Genomic DNA, 18,247 nt, shown 5'->3' with positions numbered 1-18,247 from the left:
TTTTTGAGATGGAGTCTTGCTCTGTCACTCAGGCTGTAGTGCAGTGGTGCAATCTCAGCTCCCTGCAACCTCCGCCTCCCGGGTTTAAGCAATTCTCCCACCTCAGCCTCCCAAGAAGCTGGGACTACAGGCATGCACCACCACACTCAGCTAATTTTTGTATTTTTAATAGAGACAGGGTTTTGCCATGTTGGCCAGGCTGGTCTCGAACTTCTGATCTCAAGTGATCCTCCCGCTTTGGGCTCCCAAAGTGCTGGGATTACAGGCACAAGCCACCGTGCCCAGATTCTGGCTAACATTTTTCAAATAGTTATTCTGACTATAGTAAGCATTTCTGACATGCACCTTTCAATTATTCATCCTAACAACCTTAGGAGATAAGGACAATTATGAATCCCTTTTTAAAAATGAGAAAACTAAGACTAAAGAGCATAATTTTTTTCAGAGTCACATCTTGTATGCAGAAGAGCAGAGATTTCCACTCAGTTCTGTATGTCTCGATCTCTGTGCTCTTATGAGGCATGATCAAATGGCTGCACCTCAACAGTCTCACAGCTTCTTCTTGTAGCTCTGCTGAAAGGGTACATGTGGATGCAAATTAGTATCAATGCTGTTATTTGCATGAATTTGTTCATATAAAAAGAAAAATTAGAAGCAGAATGCACTTAGTGGTATCCATAAAACAGTTTCTGCATGTGTAAACACAGCTAAGAAGTTTACAGTGATGGACTTTCTCTCCTCCCCCTTTTATCTGTTTCATTCTGCCTCTCACACCCTGCCAGTCTCTGCATTAGAGGGGATTAAAATGCATGCTGTATTCCCTGCAAAAACAACAGGCATTTCTCTTTGGTGACTCATTTGATGCAAATAAGTTGTAGGAATCAGGGGATTCCATTCTTGGTGCCTTTGAAAAAGTTGTGACGATAAAGTCTAAAAGGAAACAAATTACTGCAGAACGAAAAGATTCTTTCATTGTAAGCAGATCAAGCATTGCGTTAAATCATAATGGCTTACTATAGGGATTTCTTATAACTTCCACATTCATTACCATTTTCATTTGGCACATGAGTGATATATGACCACAAAACATAGCTTTACCCCCAGAGAATGAAAGAGGATATTGATTGACCATGCTATATACAGAAGGCTACATTTAATACAGGTTTTTGTTGTTATTACAGGGTAGGAAAACAGAATAAACACCTGGAAGACACATACCTGCCCAAGAAATGTTACCACATCATTCTCTTGCTCCTGCACTGTTCATTCACTGTGTATTACTACCAAGCTGTTCCACCACCTTCTCCGTGGAAGCTTCATTCAAAGTCAGTGGGAAGAGAAAATATGCCACATTTTCCTAAGAATAAGAACGCTACTCCAGGCCACTGACTTCAATTCAACTCTTCAGTTTAATTTGGGAAAATTTAAATTTATTTAACATTCTGTATTACCCTCTCTAGTTAACAATTCTGCTGACAATAAAACAGTCACATTTAGTCCCCAATGAAAACAGGCATTTTATTGATGGTCTCAAGCTAACTAATTATTCCAAAGACTTTCAAAGATTTCTGAAACTCTTCACATCTTGTGTCTGCCTCCTTTCAACTTTTGTCTCTCCCAGGATCATTGCTTCAGCAAAGGGAGGTGGGCTAGTCTGCTCATACACATTGCAACTTTAGACAGCTTGTCAAAACAAACAAAGCCTAAAACTTTCTGCTCTGTTCCTTGCAATGATCTCCATATTTCCCCCAAAATCTTTCCCCCTACCCTCCCCAAAACAAGAAACTTCCAGTCACAAAAGTCTACATTCAAAAGGATAAAGAATTTTTAATAATAGAGTAAAAAACAACATGCATTTAAACCTTTCAAAATAAGTAAGTCAGCCCCAAGGACGCCTTGCTGAATCATTTTAGGGTTCATAATAACCAGGTTTGGAGTTAAAAACAGAACTGCCTTTAGCAAATACTCCTCCCAAACAGTGGCCTTCTGAAACCCCATGTTTTATTCCTTTGAGCCACAGGCACAGTGCGGAACTAAAGGGAGGCTTCCCATCATCTGGGCCAGCTGTTTTCTAGCTAACAGAAGGACGAGGCTGTCTTGGGGTTGGTGAGGGATGCAGTGGGGAGGACGGAGAGCTGGTTCTGGGCTCCACCCCAACTTCCACCAAAGGCATTTCAGCTCTTATGCTTTATTTTCTCAGCTTCCAGGTGAGCCTTCATCTGAAGAAAGGGTTCCATAGCTAAAAGTAAACACACACTTTGAAAACTCCTCATCCTATCCAGTCCTTTCATTTTAGAAAGGAGGAAAATGAAGGCCTGTGAGTGTAAGTAACTAGAGCAAATGAGAAAACGAGTAGCTAAGGCAGGGGTCGACCAGCCACGGGCTCTGAGCAATGTACTCCCCTGCATGCACGCTCCCCAGATCGCAAGTACACAGCCCTGCAGGACATGTCCCTGCCTTCCATCACAGGACTCAGGTCTATCCACTGTAGCCCTTCCCCACACAGCCCACAGCCATATAAGTGCAGGCTTGCAGGTGGGGTGTTGTTGCTGATGTGATTTGAAGCATTTTTTTCTTGTTTCTTTTTCTCTCCTTTCTTTCTCTTTTTCAGAGACAGGGTCTTGCTCTGGAGTGCACCCAGGCTGGAGTGCAATGGTATGATCATAGCTCACTGTAACCTTGAACTTCCAGGCTCAAGTGATCCTTCCACCTCAGCCTCCCAAACAGCTAAGACACAGGTGCATGCCACCATGCTTCGCTAATTTAAAAAAAAAAAAAACAAAAAAAAAACAACTTTTTTTTTGTGTGTAGAAATGGGCATCTCACTGTGTTGCTCAGGTTGGCCTCGAACTCCTGGCCTCAAGCCATCCTCCCGCCTCAGCCTCCCAAAGTGCTGGGATTATAGGCATAAACCACCATACTTGGTCTGTTTTAATCATTTTGGAGTACAAGACACAGAGGCCACAGGCAGAATAGTAGCAAAAGCCCTGCCTATGTAAGATGAAAAATAAAAATATTCTGAAGTTTTCAGAAGTCAGTGCTTCAGAAATAAATCAATAGAAAATAATATTCGGTTGGTAAAAACTGAATTTATACTCAAATTAGGAAGGAAGCGGGTAGAAAGGATGTGAACACATTCTACAGGATCTGTCTGCTGGCTGTGACCTTCCCTCTTACAGCCTTCACTCATAAGGCAGCAAACCACAGCTGAGCTGTGTGGGTTCTAGCCGGAGTGCCACGCTGGGAAAACATCACAGAGTTCCTAGACTCTGCAGTCGCCTGGGGTTGCATTTTGGATGAATGCCACCGTTGCTGGCTCCTGGAAGGGGGGGCTCTACATTTTCTAAAATGTGACAAAAACCTAAAGGGGAGTAACAAAAACTGTTAAATGGGGTGCACTATTCCAGCTATCCCTGGAATTTACAAAAAGGGTTTCTCATTTACAAAAGGGCTCCTTTAAATAAACTCTTAAAATACTCCTGGTTTACCATTCACTAGTTGGGTGATTTAGCAAGTTATTTCATCTATATGTGCCTCCATTTTCTCACCTGTAAGATGGGGATAATTATGGTACCTACCTCATGGGATGTTGTGGAAATTTAAGGAAACACTTCCTGGTTCCTGCCAAATATTAGTCATTGTTATTATTAAAAAAAATTTTTTTTTTAAAGACATTAAGTACTTCATAGAGAGGTCACGGGGAGGAAAGCCGCAAGAGCAGGGGAATTTGAGATGAAAAGTCAAAAGGAAATGTTTTTGCAGTTTAATGTAAGTTGATAGACAATAATAATTGGTTGATAAAAAGTGAAACTTACAGATTGGGATCATAGCTAGCTTTACCGTCTACTCTGGGACCTCGCCGCTGCTCAAAACCCGAACCTGGAGCCGCAGCAGCGCCCTCACCTGGGAACTTCTTAGAAATGCAGAATGTCCGCGCCCAAACTGACCCCCATGTACAGAATCAGAATTCGCATTTCAACAAGATTCCGGGAATTTATGTGCGTATTACAGTTAGAGGAAGCCCGCTTCATGGTATATACTGAGAGTTTAGCATTTGTAGGTCAAAGGAACAAGACTTCATTCTCTAGTTACATCTCCATACATTATCCTAAATCTTACACTCCTTTCCATTAGACTCATGCTAAATGGTCAACTAACCGTCTGTGAAGCAGATTACCCTTTAAGGGACAGCATAATACTTAAGTATCTAAAGCAACTAGCTCCCCTCTTATTAGTAATTTCAATGATTTTAAAATATCATTACCATCATCAGACACTAACATTTATTGAGCCCTTAAAACATGCACTAATCAATGTAGGGTACTCTCCATATGTTCTCATTTAATACTCACACCACCCACTGGAGTAACCATTACTATCCCCATTTCATAGAGGAGAGAACTGAGGCTCAGAAAGGCTACATCATTTTCTCAAGACCAAATTACATGGGGGGCAAAAGGCCTTTTTGAAATCCACTCTCTTTCTACAAATTCAAACCCCATTCCCACAATATCAAAATAGTGTATCTGTGAACTAGGGAGCAGCAATAATAACGCCCTTTTTAGATTAAAAAAAAAACAATGAAACACAGAGAGTGAGTGAATTATGCAAAGTCACCAACCTGAAATTTAGGTTAGAACTGGGTCCATTACAATTCAATAACCTTTTCAAATTAAAGAATTCTGCTGCTAGAAATGCCAATGTAATCACATTGAAGATAAAGCAATGGCATTTTATTTCTGTTGGAAATAAAACATATCCAACAGAAAGAAGGAGTTCCATTTATGAAGCTTTGTGCAACCAAACCAAGGCACCTCAAAGTTTGATCTCTAATCAAAGGAGATTATTAGGATGTCAGTTTCTTTGGGAAACCAGAGTTTCCAGACTTTTATTGCCATTGCACCATCACTGTGGCAACTGATGCTTATCAACACATCTCAGCTAACATCCTATACAATATTACTCTTGCACATCTGTGAAATTCTCCTAATTACAGCCTCCCTGATTTCCTCCCTGTAAAGACATTAGGTCTTTACCCAAGTTTGATATCCAAATAGTTTAGAACTTGGCAAGATGAGTCAAAAATCTTTCCTTGATAACCCCAGTGTCTATGGAAAGTCAGACACATGGGTTTTAGGATCTAGTGATGAGGGCTCCTTGCCCAGGCTCCACCCAGGGAATGCCTCCCTCTTCCCTCCCTGGAGAGGACAGTGGGGAACAAAGAAAGATTCGTTGGCTAAAAACGCTATATTAGTTGCTAAGATAACAACAACAAAATACCACAAGTGCTAGAAGTCCAAGACCAAAATGCTGGCAGGTTTTATTTCTAAGCCCTCTCATCTTGCTTGCAGATGATGGCCCTTTTGCTGCGTCCTCACATGAATGACCTTCACTGCACAGATGTGTCTGATCCCTCTGTCTCTGTGTCCAGATTTCCTCCTCTTATAAGGACACCATTTGATATGGTTTGGCTGTGTCTCCACCCAAATCTCATCTTGAATTGCAGCTCCCATAATTCCTACGTGTTATAGGAGGGATGTGGTGGGAAATAATTGAATCGTGGGGGCAGTTTTCCCATACTGTTCTGGTGGTAGTGAATAAGTCTCATGGGATCTGATAGTTTTATAAGGGGTTTCCCCTTTTGCTTGGCTCTCATTCTCTTGTCTGCCACCATGTAAGACGTGCCTTTTACCTTCCACTATGATTGTGAGGGCTCCCCAGCCACACAGAACTGTGAGTCCATTAAACCTCTTTTCCTTTATAAATTACCCAGTCTTGGTTCTATCTTTATCAGCATCGTGAAAACAGACTGATACACCATTTATACTGGATTGGCCTATTTTTACTACATTACCTCTTTATAGATCCTGTCTCCAAATATAGTCACATCCTGAGATACTGGGAGTTAGGGCTGCAACATAGGAATTTGCGGGAGACATAATTCAACTCATAACAGATGCTGAATGGATCTTTTCCTCCATTATCACTAAGTCTTAGGGCTGCTGAGGCCTTCTGGTCCAGTCTGGGTTCAGTAAGAACTAGAATTCACAGTAACCTGAATCTCTCAGGCTCATGACTCAGGGCACTCTGGGGGAGGAAGGAAGAGAAGAGAATTCCAGGTCAGACACAAAACACGCCCCTTCCCTTCTCATTTCTGCTCCATGGGATCAGAGAAAAACAATTCTCAGCCTCACAGTCCACCAACCCAACCCACCTTCCTCCCCACACTCCACTCATCACAGCTTAAGTAAGGCCACTCTGGCTTTTTGAGAAATGTAAGTGGCACTTATAAAACAGTCTGAGTCAGAGACACAACCAGTTACTAAAAAGTACAAACTAAAATGAAGAACTCTGGTCTGGCAGCCTGCAAGGCCTCTCCGGCCTAGGGCAAGTGGTGATCAGCCTTCAGGAGCTGGCACACAGTTTCCCGAGCAGCTGATCTGCCCAGCAGTCGAGGCCAGGGACCAGAGCCAGCCTCCGGGCCAGCCCACTCAGCCCGGGGCAGCAGCACCGCAAATGCCAGTGAGTAGGAGGGAGGAAAACCGGCACAGCGCGAACCTGTCAGGAGGTGCTCACTTCACACAGGGTGTGTGCCAATGGCTTCTAAAAACAAATTTAGTATCTGGGATTTACAGGTATCCAAACCATGACACAATATAAGCAGAGCAAAAGTGATATTTGCTATTAAAAAGAAACCCACGCCCATCAATAAATCCATTAACTCAGCCCTAATTTTCAATTTCAGTAATCCAGCTATTCCCCATATCAAGTGTTAAACTTGGTTCTTAAAACCTTCTCATATTAACATAAAATTCTATCATCTTCCTTAGGGTTTTAAAAGATCGTTTGACCATTTCATATGGTATATGATAAATAAGTGCTTTAAAGTAAAAATGATTTTAAATCAATATATTATTGAATACACTGAAGGTTACATTTTACAGATCTCTTGTGGTAGAAACTAATACAACCATAGAGGAAAATTACACCAGCAAAAAGGCAGAAGGAAAAATTGATCCCCACATAGAAATCTCTGTATTAATCCCCCTATTAATTAATTGACATATATGAAAAAAAAAGAATCATTAAGGCATTTAAGGAAAACAAAAGCACATAATTGGACAAAGATGAATACAGAAACACATGATTCTAGAGAAAACAGATAATTTAAGCAACAGAAGAAAGGCTCTAAATAAAAATTCAAATTTATATCCTCTACAGTACTTGGGAACAAACTGTATCCATGAAGTTAAACTGGGAAAAAATTAAAAGAGCAATCAGAGAAAAAGAGTTTATAGAAATAAAAAAAAAATGATTATGAGAATAAAAAGAAATGCAACAGACAGGCCACAAAACAAAATGTCAAGAATCTCTCCCATAAAGTAGAGCAAAATAAAGGCAATTTAAAATATTTATTTATTTATTTATCTATATTTTATATATATATAAAAAAGAATCAAGAGATATCGAAGAGGTCCAGTATCCATTGACTAGGAGTTCCAAAAAGGAGAACAAAGAAAGTAAAGGAGAGAAACTAAAAAAAAAAAAAAAAGTTCTCCAGCACTGAAGGAAGACACAAGTTTCAGAATGAAAGAGCAAACCAAGTGCTAAATAGGATGAAGAAAAATGACAAAAACAGCTAGAAATATTCTGGTGGAATTTTAGAACTCTGATCATATAGAGAAGACCCTAAAAGCTATCAGAGACCAGTTCAGGTTCCCAAGAAGGAAATAGAACTCAGGCTACCATGGGACTTGGCAACCACCATGATGTCACAAGAAACCAATTCAGCGTGTGGAGAAACTAAGAAATTTTCACACAGGGAAGGATTCCGCTTAACTCTTATGCATTCTTACGAAAAAAAATTACTTGAAGACTGACTCACACATGAGGAAAAATTAGTTCCCAAGAAGAAAACTACAGATTCCAAGAAATTGTGGAATTCATTTAGAAATAAAATGGGATTGGGGGACTCTCACAGTGACAGCTATATAACAGATCTAGAAACCAGTGAGTCCAAATTAGAAGTTAGAGTCTCTAAGAAAACATCTTCAATAAAGTAGATTTCATTCAGCAAGTTATGATTCAGAGGCTGGACGATCTTAGTAATGCTATTAATAAATTCATTTTGCTTAGCAAAAAAAAAATGGAATTAAAAGCTTTATGTAAATTTAAAATCTGTATTTAAAAAAACCATGATCTAAATATGAAACAAACTAAAGAGTCACATAATTTTGAGAAAAAAAGGAGGTTGTTGGAAAAGGGCCCTTGGATGATGCTTTAATGATGCTTGAACATTTTCTTCGAGCAAGATTTAGCACTCAGAATAATTTCTTCTCTATGGGTCCAGTCATAATATCTCCTTCTGCAGTGAAAAATAATTGCACAATTTTAATGTTGCAAATAATTTCTATTGGTTTTCATCTCTAAAAATCAACCTATCATAAACAAGAAAGCATAAAAGTTTAAAATACATAAACCTTGACAATGTGAAAGTAAGGTAGAGCTGACAGCAGTCAAAAGACAGAAAGTATGGATAGGAGAAGAGAAGTGAGGTGGAAGGGTGATAATGTCCTCATTCTACATAATGGGAGTAAGAAGGTATTATCTGAAGTCAGATAAAAAAATAGCAATATATTATTTAGAGTTATAAAATAGCTGTATCAATGGTAGACTTTAATAAAACTGGAAGTGAACATTAAAACCAATTGAGAGACATTGTTGAAAGAAATATAAATCCAAACATATTATTTAGAATTATAGTACTACCATCCAGAAGTAAAAAGTAAATTTTTATAAACAGGTATACCTGCTATAAAAGGATAGCCCAAGGGATCCTTGTGGTGATGAAATTGTTGTATCTCTCAACTGAATTGGTGTCAATATACTGGTTGTGATGTTATGCCACAGTATTGCAAGACGTTGCCTCATTCCATGAGAGAATTAAGCAAAAAAACTTACTTTAATGATTCTATATATTTTTTTTGAGATGGGGGTCTCACTATGTTGCCTGGGCTCAAGCAATCCTTCCACCTCACCCTCCCAAGTTGCCAGGATTATAGGCACAAACCACCACATCCAGCCTGTGCCTCTACATTTGATTCTACCAAGAATTCTACCAAGCTAATACATTTCCAGAGGCATAAGCAATGAGTTAATTCATTACATATGAGGATGAATTAGAGCTTTATGGATTACTTCTCTTGTAAAACCTCATCGAGAAAGATCTACAAAGAACACTACGAATAATCACTGAGTTAAAGAAAACCTATATTAGTGAAGATATATATCACGTCTATGGATTCAATATTAAGATCCCCATTTCCCTAAAATTAATTCACGAATTCAATGTGACCCTAAAAATATTCTCAGCAGGTGTTTCAGATAAAAGTTGACAAACTGGCTTTAAAATAGACATGAAAATGAAAGGGCCTAGGATTGCCAAAAACGGTTTAAACACACACACACACACACACAAAGAGGGAAAACTTACACTACCTGGCATAATTTCCATAAAGCTATATTAATTAAGATGGTGTAGCACTGCAATAATAAAAGACAAATTAATCAATCAAACAGAACAGGAATTTCAGAAACAGGTCTACACTTATAAATGATTGATTTTTTTTTTTTTTTTACAAAGGCCCTGGTATAATTCAATGAGGGAGGGAATCTTTTCAACAAATAAGGCTGGCACAATTATATATCCATGTGAAAAAAATTAACCTCAACCCCTACCTCACACCATATACAAAAATTATTTTGAGATGAATCATAGATGTAAATTTAAAATCTAAACCTAAAACATTGTCATACAAAGTTTAGACTATCTTTGTTATCCTGGGATCAAGCAAAAACTCCTTAGATAGGATAATAAAAATCAAAAACCATAAAAATGGATACTTAAACTTCACCAAAATTAAACACTCCATTTATCAAAAGACACTATAATAGGCAAACCTCAGAGTGGGAGAAAAATATGTGCAAAATATAAAGCAGGCATAGAACTTGTATTTAGATTATAGTTTTTTAACAACTCCTACAACTCAGTAAGAAAAATAATACAAATTAAAAATGGGGGTGGGGAGGGTTAGGAAGACTTGAATAGATACTTCATGAAGTCAGATATGCAAATGAGCATCATCCACATTAAAAATGTTCTCAAGTAATTAGTCACGAGGTAAATGCAAACTAAAATCACAACAAGATATCATTATGGCAAATTAAAATAGTAAATATTGGTGAGGATGTGAAACAACTGGAACTCTAATACATTTCTAGTGAGAATATAAAATGGTTACAACAGTTTTTAAAAAAAATTTCACATTTTTCTTATTATAAAGTTAAATACACACTCACCCTCTGACCTAGCAATTCCACAGGCTAGACCTTTTTCCAAGAGAAATTAAAACATAAATCCACAAAAAAGACTTTTCCAAGAATGTTTACAGCAGCTTTATTCATATTAGTAAAAAGCTATAAACAACATGGGTGTCCATTGATAGAATGGATAATAAAATTGTGATATACCTATATAATGGAATATTACTCAGCAATAAAAAGTAATGAACTGCTCAACAACGAAATGGAGGCATCACACAGACCTGACACTGAGCGGAAAAAGCCTCACACAAAACAGTGCATAGTACATGAGTCCATTTATGTGAAGTTCTAGAACAGGGAAATCTAATTAGGACCATGCTTGTCTGGGAGTAAGAGGATTCACTGACAAGGAACACAAGAGAATTTCTGGAGATATGAAAATATTTGATATTGTGATAGAGGTCTATGGGTGACATAGATCTATCTGTCTGTGAAACTTCCATAGCCAAGATTTGTATATTTCAATGTATGTCAATTATGCCTTAAAAACAATTGTTAAAAATAAGAGAGGGTATAGAAATTTAGATAAAATAAGAATGGCAGAGTGTTGAAGCTGGGTGATGGGTACGTGAGGTTCATTATACTCTTTTGTTTATTTTTTATTATGGAAATATTCAAACATATGCAAAGTAAAAAAAAAAAATGTACACTGAATTTTAACTCTGCATTACAACAACATGACCAGATGTTTAGAATTCTAATACTTTGAGCTTAAAAAATTCAGCTGGCTGATTTTCATTCTTTAATTTTTTATGAATAGTAAGCTAAAAAATAAGATTTCATTTGTCTATTTTCAAATCTTTTCTCTCTAAATACCACATTGCAAGTGAAAGAAGTCTATATTGCTAATAACCAAAAAATCAATATATGATCTTTAAAAAACTTTGGTTTTTAAAATACCATAGATATTCCAGTGAGTTACAGAATTTTAATGAGATATATGAAGCTTAACAAATCTGGAGAAGAGCAACTGGAGAATAAGAATTTGCAGAATTAAAATAATTTAAACGATGAAAGTGATTCATTTGTATCTTAACATCAGTGTTTTTTAAATTTCTTGTCATTAATCACTGGTCTGTCATAACTATACACTGAACAATATGTAAGTAATAACAAAAAAAATTTTTAATGATATAACACACCATAGCTAGAATTATTCATATAAATAATAAATCAACTCCACCAATCATAATATGCTTTCCCTCACTAGACATGCAGAAGCTCTCAAACCATTTGTTCTTAAAAAGAAAAATATTTAAATAATTATTTTATTTGTCTATGTTTTCAAATAGAAAGCATATTAGAAACCCTTGTTGCTTTTAAATACATAAACTTTGGGAGTACCTAGATGAATTAACTCAGACATTTGCAAACCTCTTAATAGGAGAATTCTATGCTACATATAATTTTTGCTGAATAAAACAATATTTTGGATACATGGAATAGCCTTTGTGAAATACTATGAGTTTTACATACATATAAAATAATAGCCTTAGATATAAATAAACAAAATGAAATTATCTATGTCCCTTCAGTTTGGAATGTCCTTCATACTCTTACAGACATCCTTTCCACCCACAGATCAAAAGAACTTTAATTACCTTCAACACTCAGCTCAAAGCTTACTTTTTCCTTGAATCCCTTCTAATTACTAGACCAAATGCATCACCCTACTCTCTGCTGCCACAGCAGCTTATCTAATCTTGACTGTGGCATGTTTGTCTACAGGAGTACTTGTCTGTGTGTGTGCCATCCCGCAGGTCCCTGTCTTCAGTTTAGTAGAGGTGAAGTAAGTGGTAGATATAATTGTGCCCATTTTACAGATGGGAAACCAGAGGCTGAAAAAGATGAAATAACTTCCCCTAAGATTACTTCACCTACAGTGGCAGCACCAGCATTCCAGGACAAGGTGCCCACCTCTTCAGCCCATTCTCTTAAAGACTGCAAGGGGCACTGCCTTCAGGAACACATAGGGAGGTCAGCATTCAGTCATCTTCAATGCCTCCAATGTACCTGATCTGTGCTTCACACATGACGCCCTCTATAAATGTTCATTGAATTTGGTCTTTGTTTACATTATGTACTGTGAGAATAAGATATTCAATTAAAATCATGTATCAGTTCTTTCATCTGAACAGAGCCAGGAAGGGTTGCAGATACAGGCTGGGGGTGTGGAACACTACCACCCTCTACTGGAGAATCAGTTCCTTACAGGAAATATTCAGGTTTCTCACTACACTTGACTCCTTTTCAGAGTCAATGGACTCACTAAATATTTATCCCTGGAAAATGTGTGGATTCTCTTTGTGGAAATAATATACAAAGTGTAAACTGACATGCCCAGGAGTGCCCGAAATAAATATATTGGAATTATGCTTTCATGAAACATGAATCACTTTTTATTTTCTTTATTTTCTTTTCATTGGTGTGGTTAGATCAGCAAGGACTGACTTTTGAATAATACGGAGAACCTATGTCTAAAGTCAGTGGCCACCTGCTAGCATAATTTATTTGGCATTTCTGTGATTAGGCTTTTCTAGTTAGTGACTCGAACAATCCCTCTCCCTCTCACATATACACACATTCTCTCTCTCTCTCTCTCTCTCTCTCTCTTTCTCGTTACATCTGTGAGGTATCTTAGAATAACAAGAGTCTAAATTATTATCAGATAAGCTATTAAAAAGTAACTGCACAGTGCTTCTCAGTAGAATGTTTTCATAAATGGGGATTATCTATAAATCTGTTTTGGCTGGGTACTAAGCCAGAATTTAGTACGAGTATTACATATTGGCAGAGATTTCCCAGTGCCCAGCTTCAAGCTTTCCTTAAATTGGTTATAGGTCATTTATGCTTCATATCACTTTCTATAAAGTGATTCACAGCCAAAGCCTGCCCTTGGTCATTATAAGGCAGTGGGGAAAGAAGAAAAAAATGGGCAGAGCAAATGTCTCTCCCTTCCTCAGAGGCTGTGGAGTCCAAGGTCTTTTCTCTGGCATGCATGGGAATGTGAAAGTCCTCTCTGTTAATAGGATATTGCTACAAAGAGAATCCACAGATTGTTTCCAAGGATGAAGATTTAGTGAATCATTGACTCTAATAAGGCATCAAGCCCAACTTCAGTGCATTCTGATTCTCAAAGACAAACTCATGAATAGTTCATCAGCTTAAGAAGAAACACTGCTTTAGAATTCCCTTCATGTGTACCAGTCTTAAGACATTTTCAAAGGATTGGGTAGTCATGCCCCAAATTTCCAAACCCATGGCTGTGCCTTGACACAGTGAGTTTTAAGAAAGGGAAGTTTGAGTTCTCTCTTTTTTTTTTCTCATTTGCATCAGGTCTAGTTTTTAGACTAAGCACAAGAGTCAGCTCCACGAGCGGCCTGAGAAGTATCTGTTCATGCCCCAATCCCCGGTAAAAGTGTACTTAAACTATCTTAGATATTAGGATATTTAAGACTTCTAGGGAAGAGCACAGGACATTTTTAAATGCTGAAACACAGCAAGTCGGAAGAATTCTGACTTGATTAGAACCAACTGGTGTGAGCCATGTTTTAAAGCAGTTACTAAAATAAAGTTTACTGATAAAGATTTGAGTTTAGGATACAAATCCCACAATAGTTGTTGGGCATCATCCCATATCCTAAAGTGAAACATGAGCACCCATGGGAATCTTGCCATGGCTCATGAGGGGATGGGTCACCAGTGGGCAGGAGGCACATGAGGAGGACAAGGCAAAGACCTCCAACAGTGGAACCTGGAAGGGATGTTCTGAAAACCACTGTTTGCGGAGGCTGGACATAATGAGTAAGGATGAAGGAAACTGGAAATGGAGATGGTTTGGGGATGGGCAAATAGGAGACTGATAGAAAATACAAGAAGTCATTCATTCAACAAAAATCTACTCAGACCCTTGGTGAGAAAGGCTGGGCACCATGATAGGCACAAAAACTAAAGGAATCTCTCTAAAATGCAGTGCAATGCCAAAGCAGAAAAGGTTAAGAAAATGTATCCATATCTTCCAAAGGAAGTTATGTAAGATATTTTCATTACATAGGCAACTTCAATAGAGAAAATCATGACAAAAACATCGGAAATTTTATGATGTGTCCTGTTTTATGTGCAAAAGACTACACACAGTGCAAGGACAGGGTGTGGTAGCAAAGTGGGAGGATGGATCAAATTACTTGTTAATACATTTCACCGAATTCATTCCCAAGACAAATAGGCAAGAGGTCAGGTTTGCCCTGAAACCTCGGAAAGAAGGCAATCATCATTCTTACAGTTAAGAACTGGATCAATGCTTATCTGACAACCATGCAAAAAGCATCTGTTAAGTATCTGCTGTGTTGAAAACAGTAGTATATAATTAGAGAAGGAGAAGGGAAAACTACATACAAAAAAGTACAGCAAAGGCCAAGAGTAGGGAAAGCTTTGGGAGTTCAACTGATTTAGGCACAAGTCCTCTTTCTAGGACAGACTCCAGAGCATTCCTTTACGAGGTTCATTTTATCGTCAAAGTTACATAAACAATACTGAATTAGCAAGAGTACTACCAGCTCAGTCATCAGCTGATTGTCAAAGTTTTGTGGGGTGCCCTTGTCAGTAAATAAATCCTAAACTACGAGTTATTCTCAGAAATGTCCACTGGCAATGATGATACCAAAATTGACCCTGAGAAACAAATTAATGCACAGTCCATATGCTGGAAGCACAAATGATAAACAACTATAAATCCCAACCCCAATTTTTTTTCCCTGGAGGCGGATGCCATGTATGATTTAAAAGTCTGAAGGAGATTAGCTGGGCATGGTGGCGCGTGCCTGTAATCCCAGCTACTCAGGAGGCTGAGGCAGGAGAATTGCCTGAACTCAGGAGACGGAGGTTGCGGTGAGCCGAGATCGCGCCATTGCACTCCAGCCTGGGTAACAAGAGCGAAACTCCGTCTCAAAAAAAAAAAAAAAAAAAAAAAAAAAAAAAGATTTTTTAAAAAAAAAAAAAAAAAAAAAAAGTCTGAAGGAGGAGACAGAACTACCTATTTTTCTCTCTCCACACCAATGTAATGAAGCCTGAGGCTAAACACATCCACAGCAACTGCTGAATTATAATCTGTGGAAGCAGGGTTACAAGAGATAACCTTTCAGGGCAATATTTTCCTAAAAGCTGAGAACTTATTTTGTTGTTTGACTTGTTACGTCCCCCAAGAGGTTTCATAACCCTAACTCTCATTCCTTATAATGAGAACGGCCCTGCTACTGTAATACATTAAGTTCCAGTTTTGTTCTACCTTAAAAAAAAAATTAAGCCCTGCCCAGTCCTACGGAAAACCAAAACGACCTCTCCCTAAACTTCCAGGAAGCCTTTAAGGTAGCATTAATATGCTTTCAGGCCCACAGAATGGTGTATTACAGACCAGCACCGTCACTGGAAATAAAATGTGACACATACATGTAACTTAAATTTTTCTAGTAACTCCATTAAAAAGGTAAAAGGAAACAGGTAAAATTAATTTTAAGATTTTTATTTAACCTAATATATAAAAAATACAGTCATTTCAAACATGCTCAATGACCACATGTCGTGAGTGACTACCATATGTACAATGCAATTAGAGACTATCATATCCCAAAGTTCTCCAGTGAGGGTTCAGTTTTTGGTTTTTTTTTTTTTTTTTTTATGGAGTCACACACTGTTACCCAAGATGGAGTGCAGTGGTGGAATCCCAAATCACTGCAATCTCCACTTCCCAGGTTCAAGTGATTCTCTAGCCTCACCCTCCTGAGTAGCTGGGACTACAGACACGTACCACCATACCCAGCTAATTTTAAAATTTTTAGTAGAGATGGGGTTTCACCATGTTGGCCAGGCTGGTCTTAAACTGCTGACCTCAAATGATCTGCCTGCCTTGGTCTCCCAAAGTGCTGGGATCATAGGGGTGAGCCACCAGGCCTGGCCCAGTTTTGTTTTAATGACAAATTTGCTAAACCACCAATCCCACTGCCCCTGGTTTCCTGAATACTAGTCATAAAAAACTAATTACCGGCTGATCATGGTGGCTCACGCTTGTAATCCCAGCACTTTGGGAGGCCAAGGTGGGCAGATGTCCTGAAGTCAGGAGTTCAAGACCAGCCTGGTCAACAAGGTGAAACTCCATCTCTACTAAAAATACAAAATAGTCAGGTGTGGTGGCTTGCATCTGTAATCCCAGCTACTTGGGAGGCTGAGGTAGGAGAATCGCTTGAACCTGGGAGGCAGAGGTTGCAGTGAGTAGAGATCATGCCATTGCACTCCAGCCTGGGCGATGAGAGGGAAACTCCATCTCAAAAAACAAACAAACAAAAACTAATTACCAACACTTTTCAATTTTGTACTTAGCCTTTATGCTAACTGCTGTTTTTCAAAGCCTGTCATGGTGGCAGGTCTTTATTTGTTTACATGTGGTGATGCAGACAAAGCAGGTTCAACTCAACAGTCTTGGTGATGGAAACCTTGTTAAAACCAACCTTAGTCACTAAGGAAAGGGTGATCAAAAAAGGAGTCCCCATGAGAATGATGGCAAGCATGAAATGCATGCAGAGTTACCTCTGACAAAGTGACCCAGCTTCTGGTACATTCTAAAACAAAAAGACCTCCACAGGGACCATTCCAAGGTCGTAATTATGATGTAATTCAGCTACACCCTCCGAAAGACATCACGAGTCTCTTGGCCTAACAAAAACAGCCACTGTTTCCCTGAAAGAGTTTCCTCCAGTCCTCTCCAGGCTCCTTCTGCCACAGAAAAAGGAGGGTCCCTGTCCCTTCATTCATACTCCTTGCCAAGCAGGGAGAAGGGAACCGGGACCTTCCTTCCATGGGACCCCAAAACCACACGGTGTTGGTAACTGGAGGTAGACACGACACCCATGAAACTAAGTTGTGTTATTTCTAGCAAAAGAAAGGAGCAAGAGGGGGTAGAGGGAAAAAAATGTGGAGAAGAAGAAGAGAACAAAAGGTAAGTAAATGAACTGAGTAATTTTAAAAGGGGCTGTCATTCTCCTTCTTTGGGGGAAAAAAGGAAAGTTTAGAAAGAGGAAAGAAAGAGGATAAAAAATAACCAAATGAAATAATAAAATCTGTGTATCATAACAGTCAATTCTAGGTGACAAAATCTGGGGTCAGTTTTTTAATGCTTGATAAACTTCCCACAAAGTTAATCATGCTTCAGCTTCAGGGGCGTCCTTCAAAGGCCGTGTCTTTATTCACTTGTCCATAGGTCTGTAAAATCTGTACCAAAAAGTGATATTTTAATCACAATCTTTTAAGACTAACATCTTTCCATTCCGACCTCCGCTCTTGCAGGTCAGCATTGGAATGGCACTGGTATTTGTACTTTTTGAGAGTATTTTTTAAGAATTTGGCTAATGGGAGGTTGAGTTAGGGCTATATTTAGTTTGGAGTTTCAGGGACTGTATGGATGGGTTCACGGTCACTTCCCTGCATAGTTAAGTTTCCATTAGCTTTTACTGCAAAGTGTGGAAATGATTTCCAGAAACTTTAACTATTTACTATGGTGACTCATCTAGAGTCATGATACGGAAATGCAAGACCAGAAGCCATGTCATGATAGGAATGTGTTCCTTAGCACCCAACACTGGAGTGAGTTACGTAGTGGAAGAGAAACAAGGTTTGAATCTTATAAAGCAGAAAGCTGGTTTATAGAAAAGTCTTCCAGCCATCAGACCTGTAATATTAGGAGCAGAGGCTCCTGTTTTCATCAACATGGAAGTTTCAACAAAATGGAAGTTCTCTCCTGTCATAAATATGCTTAATAAGGAAACAGATATAATTGTAAATGTACCATATACATTTATTATTTTTTTTTTTTTTT

The 18,247-nt window shown here is 38.4% G+C and overlaps 1 protein-coding gene across 4 annotated transcripts in view; it reads right to left on the bottom strand.

Annotated features, from left to right (window-relative positions):
- The window catches only part of ABLIM1 (actin binding LIM protein 1), a 344,682-nt gene that overhangs the window by 268,293 nt on the left and 58,142 nt on the right, over positions 1-18,247 (bottom strand). The gene's annotated exons all lie outside the window — the stretch shown is intronic.

This window comes from Cebus imitator, unplaced genomic scaffold (genome assembly GCF_001604975.1).
Source record: "Cebus imitator isolate Cc_AM_T3 unplaced genomic scaffold, Cebus_imitator-1.0 Scaffold161, whole genome shotgun sequence".
Classification (NCBI taxonomy): domain Eukaryota; kingdom Metazoa; phylum Chordata; class Mammalia; order Primates; family Cebidae; genus Cebus; species Cebus imitator.
The sequence above is the reverse complement of the archived record's forward strand: the minus strand, read 5'-3'. Positions and strand labels throughout refer to the sequence as shown.